Genomic DNA, 9356 nt, shown 5'->3' with positions numbered 1-9356 from the left:
GAATTGACTGGGATTCTCAAGTGCTTCCTGGGGACAGGCCCTTGTGGTCTAGCCTTCTCCTCTTTGGAAACAGCAGTCGGCCTGGACTGGAGGCTTCCACGGTGGCGGTGGAGATGGGGATGCTGTGGCTGCCCACCACACTCAGTTGCGGTGTGGCCCAGACCCTGTGTGACCTGGCACTGGGCTCCAGCTGGACCTCACTGAGGTGGCCCAGAGGTGGGAAGACAGTGGCAGCAGCCGTCTCTTCAGGGTGCCACACAATGTCGCTGCAGAGAAGATAAAACACAAGCGGGTTAGACCTCGGTAGCTCAGTAGCAGAAGGAAAGCAGAAACATCCCTGCACTTATGAAACCCTGAAATATCTTGTGTGGAGGGTCTGGGTCAGGAGGTTTTGCTCCTGGCAAGGCTGAGCTTGTCCTTTGATTTTTGTCTTGTGCTAATATTTTGCAGGCAGCTGGTGCCAGGGTGCAGTGGGGGCTCCCCTGGGGTCTATCAGGGCAGGGCCTGGCAGCCAGGGCCCGTCCCACCACCCCAGCCAGGAGCAGGGCAGCTGGGGGGCACCGGGGCAGCCCTGGCTCTGGGCATTGAGCAGCTCCCTGAGGATGGGGACAGGTGAGGCTGGGCTGGGACATGGGCCCATGGGTGGGCCTGGCTCGGTGGGACCCATGGCCGGGCAGGGCAGGGCTGTGGGGAGCTGTAGGCTGTCCCTGCTGCTGCATCGCTGGGGCGGGGGCTGACAGCCCCAGAGGGCTGAGGTGGGGTCCTGGGACATTGGCGGTGTGTGTGGGAGCCCCAAGGGGGTGGGCAGTGAGGCACATAAGTGCCTCTGGGGCCCTGGCAGCTGACAGTGTTGCTGTTAATGTTATAAGAGGCTTTGCAGAGTTGTAGAAAGACCGTTGTCCTTTTAAAAACAGAAAAATAAAGGCACGAAATGACTGTATTTCAGCTCTTGGCCTATTGATTAGGCATCTCCCCGTGGAGGTTTTGGGGTATATAAACAATATTGAACATAAATAGTACCTGCCACAGAGCCCGGAGGAGAGGACATCTGTCTGCGCGGTGACAGAGGGAACTGCAGTACAGGGACTTCGATGCAATTTCGTTGATAAGTGGTTTTCACACCGCCTAACTCGAGGCACCTGAGGCGGGAGACTCGGCTCTGATCCGTGAGGCAATTGCACATGGGGAGAGAGAGACCTTCTGCAAAGGAGCACTTCAAGAAGAGGGAGTAATACATCTTTTCGCTTGTTCCCTTCAACTTGTCCTTTCAGGCCTTGGATGAAGGTAGTTCAGTAGTGCTGGCTGTTAAAATTAAAGCATGTTCTTGAGCTGGCCACAGCACACAACCTTGGGCAGGCTTCACTCACTGTCCCTGTTGCCCCCTCTCCTGTAGCTAGTGCTACCTCTGCTTTGTTTGGAGGGTGTTTCCTCCTCTCCTTTCTCCTTGGACATGGAGAAGACCTCACCCCATGCTTCCCAGCATGGGCTGTTACTGGTTTGGTGGCTCCACACCATTTCATGACATGACTTTTGCCTGCAGTGACATAAGATTCACTCTGACCCTTTTCACCCAGACTTTCCTGACACCCACTGGCCTCGTTCCCCCTGGTCTGTTCAAAGTGCAGTGACAAATTCATTCTCTTTTGCCTTTTGCAGTCCTTCTTGGTCCCACCCTCTCTGTAACATGTTAGATACAAGCTCTTTATTTTTCGGTCCAGGACTTGCACATCCTCTCAGCAACTGTGTTACCTGAGTCTCCCTGCTTTGTTGCCTAAGTGACGCCAATGTCCTTCATCCTCCTGTTGCCTTGTCACACACCCTTCCCTTTATCCCACACTGACACTTTTCTCTGGGATGCCCTCTCCGAACCCGTCTATCAGCTTCCCTGGGCTCCTCCAAATTTCTCATGAATTTCACTGTGAAGCTCCTGATAAATTGCCAACTGACTACAGCTAACTTGTTGCCTTCGGTAGGCGACTGGTATTTATTTGCATCATGTATTCAATTAGCTGGCACAGGAGATCATAAAGCTGGCACATATAAACTCTCTTATTCATTCCCGTATGTCACTCCCTCACTCTCTGTTTACATTCACTTGTTGTATCTTGTCTTAAACGGAGATTGTATGTTCCTCAAGGGAAATACCTGTCTTTTAGTTTGGGGTAGTACAGCACCTAACACAACGGGCTGCTACCTTCCTTCTCTCTCCCGGGTACTTCTGAGCAACAAACAATAAAGAGCAGCAAGAGCTGGCCAGGGATTGTTGCATGCATCTGTGTTTTTGTCTGAATTTTCATGCATGCTGCTACGTGTGCTGCATATAAATTGGCTTTGAAAAGTAGGCAAACAATATGCTTCCAGACAACTGTGTAAACATTCTGTTGGAAACTGTTTCAGTAGCTATGTGCACATAATGTAGCTACAATGCATCCCTAAATTTGTACCATGTGGGGTAGGATCACTTTTCCTCCTGTAAATATTTGATTTCTTTCCTTTCTTTCTTTGCGTTTTTGTGACTGCACAACAGTTGCTCCCTGAAAGCCAGAGACCAATGGCAGAAGTGTGCACCACACACAGAGCCTGTAGCCATGATCTTTTTCATACTGCCAAACAACCTGTGATTTTGCAAGACTAGGAGTTGTCCTTCTAATAGGACAAAATGCTCGCTTTGTAGCTGAGCTGGGTTTGGAGAGATGAATTAAGGCATCGCAACATTATGGTTTGTAAAAGAGAGCACGCGTGAGGGCAAATGTGTGTGTCTAGCAGGAATCCTGTCTTCCCCTCTGCTTGCTGGGTTGCTGCCAGTTTGCAAGCTGTTAGCCACGTATGGGGAAGCAAATGAAGTGAGGGAAGCTGCATGGGCAACCGTTCTTTTGAGTCTTCAGGGAATGGCTTCTGCCACTGGCCTACATTGTCCAGGCCAGTTGGGCTGTACTTGGCCTTGGGCCACTGGTGAGAGCAAATCTGGCTTTAAACCATTGGTCTCCCTCAGCAATGAGGCTGCAAAGTGGTGGCTTGATCCCCAATGCAGCAGCTCCCAAACTTCTTTATCTTCTGCCTGCTACATGTGATTCCTAGGCAGCAGCGGGACACAGCCATATCTCACATACACCTCTCTGCCTTTGGTACATGCATTGTGCTGGAGAGGGAAAGGAATGGACAATACTGCTACACAGCTAGTGGATCCACTGATGGCAGAAGGTGTCACTGGAAGAAGACATGTGAGTGCACTGGTTTTGGCTGGGATTGTGCAGAAGAGTGACAGAATCCTAGACAAAGATCCCAGGAGACCTCCTTGTCCACCCCTCTGCTTGAAGGCAGGAACACATATGTCTGAGCTGCCCTTGACAGCTCAGCTTTGTGTAATCTGTTCTTTAAAACCTCTAATGATGGAGATTTTGCAGTATCCCTAGGTGGCCTCTTTGGGCACTTAACTACCCTCAAAACTAGGAAATTTTTCATAAACCTTCTCTGCTGCAAATTAAGTGGATTTAAGAAGATAAGCATGACTCTGTCGCTGAGACCAAAGGCTTAGCTGCCCCAGCATCCTGTACATTACAGTGGCCAATAGCAGAGGCTTCAGAAAAGTGTATAGGAGCAGGGGAAGGATGCAGTGATAATCCTGCCACTGGACTTCCTTAGCCTGAAGTTTGGGAATGTTTTCTTGGTCTGTCTGCAACAGATTCAAAGCGCAGTTAAATCTCATCTGTGTAAGAACCATTTACGTAGTGGAAAATGCTTTTCATATATCTGCAATATGTCTTCTCTTTTCTAGGTAAAGAAAGCCCAGTTTCCCACCCCTTCCTCCTAGATTGTGTTTTTGAAACCTTGTAAAATTTGTGTTGATCTCTCCTTTCAGTTGACCAACAACTCTTTTCATCGTCATTGAGAAGAATGGACTGGTTACCTCCAAATCTCATGTACAATACTTCGAACTGGCACCATCTTTTGTATTGCTGATGGGGTTGGGCCCCATCTGGTTTGAAAGAAAAGCACTAAGGAGCCAGGAAGAGAAGAAACAAGAAGGAGGCTAGCACCCTAGCCCAAGCAACTTCCCTGAACATGGAGAGTCCCAAGGTCTGTGTCTTACGCCTGTGTTCATGAATGGTGTGCATGAGATATACATAAACTGTCTAAGGTATAGGAGCCAGCCCTGGGACTCCTTCATCAGAGATGCACGGAAGAACTGGGCTGTCCTTATCCCTCAGGCTCCAGGGATATTGCATTCCTGACTGCATGGTAAAACAGTTTTCAGCAGAGGGATGGAGAATTTACACCCAAACCTGACACCCCAGCCCCTGTATTATTCCCTGCTGCTGCTGTAATGAGAGTTGAGGGCTATATGGGTTTGTACGCAGTTTGGCTCTGACTCCTAGTGCTGCAATGGCAACTAACTAGGAGATTTCAGTCTTTGGCATTTCCTTCTGGCTGGCTCAGGGTGTCGGTTGTTCTGCATCCTCCTCTTAGAAGCTCAGGTCTCTCACCAGATTGCACAGGGAACAGAGGATACGTCTGTGCCCTGTGGTGCAACTCCTTAAAGTGTCACTTGAGTGCTGGCCCTAAGCCCAGATGATGTAACGCCGCCAGTGCCTCTTGGACCAAGGGCAGAAATCTCTTTGCTGTCTGTCATTTGGCAGTATAGACAGCTTCTTTAAGCTGAAAAACAGGATAGCTGTTTCAGCACGATGCTACCATGAGCACTTGGCTAGCGGGCTATGCTATTGTGACTAACTTGCTTCCAGAGCGCAAGCACTGTGCCACAGAAATGACCCAGCTTGTTTAGAAATACCTGACAAAACCCTCTGTGCAGTGTGGTGTCGGTACATCGACAGGCACTTTCCTCAGTGCTGGGCACTCTGCAACTGGATATGGGAATGCTTTGGGGCTCTACCTGGTGAGCCATAGCTTTGTTAACCTCCTGGGTTCTTGGCTAATTTTACATGCATCTGTGTGACTCAATTAGTTAGCTCCTGATCTGTTACCAGGGTGGGCCAAAGGCGGCTCTGGAAAGACTGAAGAGGATTGCTGCCATTGCCTGTGCAATGAAAGATGAGTGTTTGAAAGATTGGCATAAAACCCCTCAGATTCTTGATATTTATGTGGGAAGCACATACATAAGCTCCACAAATTGTTACCATCTGTATTATGAACAGACCCCAGAGCATTAACCTGTTCTATTAGTTGCCTGTGCTGGAAATACTGTTTATGTTAGCAAAGCTGAGGTACAAATCCTTCTTATGCATAATGCAGGACATTTTATACATTTGACAGGAAAGCAATTTGAAACATTTTGAATGGAAACATTCTCTGCTGAATTGTTTTATTGCGATGAAAAATACCCCCAAGAAACAGTGACGTTAAAGATGCTGGGTTTTTGGAAGTCAGGAAAGTTTGGAGTGATCAAATGCACCTTGATTTAACATTTTCTGCATCTCCCTTTTTGGTGTGTTTTAAAGGGGGAAGAGATTCGTTTGGCTTTTTAAATGGGAATAATAATGGTTAGCTCTTCATATAGTGTCTTTTATCCGTGGGCCACAGTCTTTCACTAACAGTAATTTAGCATGGAAACCTCAATGTGAAGAAGGGGAAAATATAATAATACTCCTCATATTCATGCTAAATTCCATGCCTTTATAAATGGGGAAGGAGAAAAAGTCAGCTGGAATTTGTGAAAGATCTCTTTATCTGCAAAGCATTTCTTTTATAGCTTCCCTCCCCTTGAGGAATGTGTAGCTTTGCAGAATGGGGGACAGTCAGGTTTCTGTAGCTCAGATGAAGTGCATACATCTGGGCTTTCGTCTCTGTGCTGGCTGCTGGGGTCTTTTCCCTTCGGGCAACCTGACTCCCTCAGAAACTTTGAGGCGCAATCTGTGCAGCTTCGCACTATGCCCTGCCATGCAGGACAGGAACCGGGATGGGGATTGGTACTGCTTCTGGCATTGCCAGCTCCTGCAGGGATTTCTTAGTGCAAATCTTTGGGAACCGGATTATGTTTTGGAAGTGATTCTTTGATGTCTTCTTATTGAGGGCCTGGGGGCTTTAACTGTGTGTCTGTTCTCTGTGGGAGATGGGAAGTATTTTCTCTTTTCCCTAGCTCAGACTAATTTCTGCTTTTCCCTTTGTACTGGCAGTAAGAGAGGTGGCCCAGAGAGATTCAGAGGTGTGTCTGCAGGCACAGAATCAGGCTCGAGGAGGATGGCAATTATTTTTCTTATTCTGATCTTCTGGAGTGATATCCAGAATCTGGGGTGATGGTCACAGCGTAAGAACCTCAAGATACAAGAATGATCTTCTGTTGATTTTTAGTGTTATCTGATGTTAACTCTTCATGTTTCCATATGGAGAAATATGAGCAAGGAACTTCTTTCTGTTGCCAAGCAGCTTTCCTGAAAGCATTTTAATATAGTTACATTCGTAAATCAATGGCTTTTTAAGTGCAGCTATTCACCTCCTGGAAATGGAATGGTGGATTCATAAGCAGATCACAAAAATGCATTTTTGCAACCCTCAGAAAAATAACTGGCACTGTCCATATTGTAAGGGAAACAGGTCTGAGTCCAAGTGGCACAGACTGATCCATACTGGTGAGAATTCCCAGTTCTTTTATAGTTAAGTCACGAAGAAATCTAGTTAGAGAGGTTCAGAGCAGAGCCAGGGAGTGAGGAAACACTATGTGGATGATCAGCAATCCAGCATGGTTCCTCATCCTCCATTATTTAGTAGTATAGATATTCCCTTAGCACATAGCTTCAGCTTCCAGCACAGGGATTTCTATGACTCACAAGCAGGTCATGGATATACTTTTTCGCAGCTCGAGAAACTGAGTTCCATATGAAATATACGTGGAAAACATGAGCTAGAAGTCTTTCCACTGCCAGCCTCTGGTGGAGTTTTGGACGGGACGTCCTAAGTAGTGTGTCCAAGGTAGTCTGAAGATGATATTAACAGGATAAAAGTGAATGCTGTAAATACAGGAATGTTACCAAAACAGAAGGAAGGGGGCCGAATGTCTTGTCTTTGAAAGGATTTTGGGGTGAACATTTTCCTTTAAATAAATAATGTGTGTTTACAGCTTGTAAAATATGTTCACAATGTACCTTTGGCCAAGAATTATTTTGTACCCGTAAATCACACAAGTTTATTTAATGCAGTGAAAAATGATGTTAATCGAACAATGCACTGAACAGGGTTTAGCAGTAGCACCTGTGGAGCATTCCCAGGAGTTAATCCTTCATGTATCTTGGTGAGGAATTACTAGTAGTCTGCAACAGGGTGAAAACCATCCTGCATTACCCCACATTGTAAAAAAACTTCTACTTTTGGGAACAAAACACAAGATAGGTGTTACCATAGGTACTAGTGGCTGTATTGACAAGGTCTCAGTTTTACTGCTGAAATGGGGTGCTCCAAAGAGCACTGCTTAGTTTTAGACATTGCAGACATGATCAGCAGAAAAGTGGTTAATGTGCTGAGAGCTGAAAAAGAGATGATGGTTAAATGGAGCAAAAATTGCCACTGGTACCTGACTTTTCACAACCCTGCCTTCGTTTGCAGCTGTATTGTGTCATCAAACCATGTGCGATCCGTGGGGTTTCAGCTGCCTGACTCCCATTAACTTTAATCAGAGTCAGGAGAATAAACTGCTGAGCAAAGCACTCTGAAAATGTACCCCTCCATTCCTAACAATTATATTACTCCACTTTGTGCGGTGGGGAATCTTTAGGAGGCAGAGCCGAATGCTCCATCATTTCAATACCTGCTCTTTGTGCATAATGAAATCAGCACTGTTTGCAGCCTGCTCCCTACTACGGTCGACAACTGATTTTACTACACAAATGACCAAATGATTGACTTCAGCATTTCTCTACATGAAACAGATGATAAAAATCTTCCACGGAGATATCAGTCATGTTCTGTGCATGTGAGTGAGGTTATACAGGATGGAAAGGCTGCTTAGGAAAATTCAGTAGTGTTGTCCTTTAACAAAAATTATTGCCAGGATACTGTCAAGTCACACAGGATAACTGCGACTGTGGCAGTTCTAGTGTTAAAGAGGTGAACAAATACCAGCAGTCAGAACCAGTACCACACATTTAAGGCTAGAGCAGAGGTCCAGGTGCAAGGTGATCTATCCCCACTGCCATATTTCCATGAACTGTGGCAAGCATGCAAACCCCAGGATGGTCCATGCAACCAGCCCTACAGCAGTCATGCCTGGGAGATGCTGAAAATCCTCATCCCTCATTAGTGTCAGTGACCGAGAGATATGGCTGCTCAGAAACCCAGATAGGCAGCGAGCACGTAGAGCTGGCATCTAGCCCTCTCGCTGTATATGTGCTTCCTAGCTTTTATGCCCAGGCTCAATTGTTCTGAGTAAATAATCGCTCTCGTTTACAAATCTGCATCCTGAATAATTTCTTCAGTGTTCAAATACGCCCCAACCTTTTACACGACCCTCAAAGTGCAGATAAAACCGCTGAGATTTCCTGTGGGAACTTTAAAAAAACAATAACCGCAAACTCCTCTGAAGGACAGATAAAAATGTGGTGAAAGTTTCATTAGCAACAAACTCTAGCCCTTTTAGTTGCACTAGCAGCCATATTTTTTGTTCAGCGGGACAGTTTTTGCACAGATGTCAAGTTTTGCTACTTGAGGAATGTGAAAATGAGAACAGAGTTTTCAATGCATTCGGATCAGTAGGCATAATCAGGTCTCAAGACTACCCTTCCTTATCCAGATAAACAGTAATTCTTTACAATGATTTCTGAAGTGTACCATGTTCCCATTTACTTAGACACGCAGTGCTTATAGTGGGAACCATTGAAAAGCGTTGTCCTGCATTATCTGAGGGATTTTGAAGGAAATGAAGCAAATCTGCTTTACAATACATTGTTCCTGCAAGGAAGGATCTCACAGAATCTAATCTTTTTTTCATTCATTTTTTTAGTGTAGCCTGCACAACAGAGGCAGCTCTTCAGCATCATTTGTATGATAATAGCATTATTTTGTCCCAAATACGGTGCACATCTCAAGGACCTCCACAGTCACATCAGGGGGATTGTTCATTCCAGACAAGGGGGAGTCAATTGTGGGGGGAACAAGTCCAAACACAGTGAAGTGAAGTGAATTTCAAATATTACCGTTAAATCGTTACATTACCTTTTTCGGCCGCCACCAAAAAGCCTTTTCAGCAAGAGAGACGTTTGGCTTCCCATGGAATTTTTTCCAGACCAGAATAAACTGAGCTTTTCCAAGAGACTTAGTCTCCTGAACGTCACCTGTCTGCCTAATCCTGGATTGTAATAGAGCTTCAGGCAGTCAATAAATGCTTAGCCTCAAAACAGAGGTCCTTTTCA

Source organism: Nipponia nippon, unplaced genomic scaffold (assembly GCF_047370975.1).
Source record: "Nipponia nippon isolate SJK-2023a ecotype South Korea unplaced genomic scaffold, ASM4737097v1 scaffold_2, whole genome shotgun sequence".
In the NCBI taxonomy this organism is placed as follows: Eukaryota; Metazoa; Chordata; class Aves; order Pelecaniformes; family Threskiornithidae; genus Nipponia; species Nipponia nippon.
This window is presented reverse-complemented; position numbering follows the sequence as displayed.